General features: G+C 36.4%; 1 pseudogene; it reads right to left on the bottom strand.

Annotated features, from left to right (window-relative positions):
• Positions 1-1,842, bottom strand: part of LOC119588236 — a 9,922-nt pseudogene that overhangs the window by 2,286 nt on the left and 5,794 nt on the right.

Genomic DNA, 1,842 nt, shown 5'->3' with positions numbered 1-1,842 from the left:
CAGCCAATCACCCAGTCCCTGTCCCAGTCCCAATCCAGGGAGAGGGACAGGGAAAGGGAATGGCTCTCATTTATAGAGACGCTTGAGACATCTTGGATGGAGAACTGGACCGGCGTCTCATGCCCACCAGCCAATCACCATTGGCTGCAGCATGAGATGCTGGTCCGGCTTTCCATCTAAGTTGTCTCTGAATATGAGTGAGGGACTAGGACTGGGAGAATTGTCAAATGTAAAAAGTACAACGTCCTTACCTGATGCCTTCAGTAGTTCCTGGAAGTATCCGGCAACAAGCGTAGCAATCTTGTCTCCATCCAACATAGAATACTTGCCATATTTGTCAATGAAACTATAGATAACACGATCAGCATCCCCATCTACAGATACACACCTAGTATTCTGTGCCTGTGGCACACCTTCAGGCCATTTCTGTTGCACCTGGGGACAAGGAAAAAATATACAAAAATAAAATCTTACAATTCTTTCTAAAGCATTCAATATGTCATAATGCAACCATATAGAACTAATATATATTTGAAGTTAGATATTTTTACACAAGTCCCTAACAGACCCACCAACCTTCACATAATCTGCCCCACAGAGATGGTTCAGGACACCCTCCCCCTTGTTGTACATAGTTGACTTGATGGAATCGCCAAGATACTGTGTAAACCTTTCCATCATGATTGCACCAACTCCATTAGCCCCATCAAACAGGACTGTAGGTTCATAGTTGTCTCTACTGGCTCCAGACACACGCAGCTTTGCAAAGGCTTGAGCGATCTTCTTATAATAGCCCTCTTCTGTGGGCTCACCATACCTACAAGAGGTAGAGTTCAGATTACATTGTTGCACATGACATAGAATCTTCAAATACCTCTCTCCTATTTCCCTGCAGGCAGTATTCAGAAAAATGCGGGCAATGGAAATGAAGGTATTGGGGAAACATACCAAGTATGACAAGGAAGTTGAAAGCTGATATGAATGGCAAAAGAAAAAGAAAAAAAGTGGGAAGTTACAGAAAGAGGAGAGATAATAAAATGAAACAGAACACAGGAAGCAAAACAAAAATAGAAAGCAAAAAGAAATAGAAAAGGAAATGGAACAAAGCCAAACATGGCAGAAACAAAATGGAAACGGAAAACAAATTAACAAAAACAGAAAAAGAAGCCATAAAGAAATAAACAAAAATAAAGAAACTACAGTAGGGAAACAAGAGGAAAATCAAAAAACAAAAACAGAAATGGAAAAGGAAAAACTGAAAGCACACCACATCTGCCACATGACAAAATACTGTAGTGAAATTTTGCTCTAATGAATGGGAGAAATTGCAGACCCTTGTTTAATATTGTCAATTTATCTGCAAAAAAGAAGAAATCGTTGAAACTCTCTATCTCACCAGGATATATGTGGTAAAAATTTGCTGATCTTTATTTGTAATTTGTAATAAATATGTCAATATATGAAGTGACTTACAATTCACCCATCTATTATGTTAGTCTAAAACCTAAATTTACCACAGAAATAGAAAAAAGAGGAAAGAAAATTGAAACAGCCAATTAAAGCAGAAGCAGAAATCTGAGAGAACTTGAAAAAAAGGAAAAATGAAACAAACAGAAAATGAGAAACTAAATACAAAAAAGAAATAAAGAATAAAAAGACAGAAGGGAAATATAAAAGAAAATTTAAAGTAAAAAAAATATATATATAACAGAGAAGCAGAATACAACACAGAATAACAGGAGAAAAAACACATAAAAATTATTAACATGAAAATTATCACAAACAAATATTACAAAGTATATATAGAGGCTACATGAATTAACATGCCTTACTAAATTGTAA

This window comes from Penaeus monodon, chromosome 23 (genome assembly GCF_015228065.2).
Source record: "Penaeus monodon isolate SGIC_2016 chromosome 23, NSTDA_Pmon_1, whole genome shotgun sequence".
NCBI lineage: Eukaryota > Metazoa > Arthropoda > Malacostraca > Decapoda > Penaeidae > Penaeus > Penaeus monodon.
This window is presented reverse-complemented; position numbering and strand designations above follow the sequence as displayed.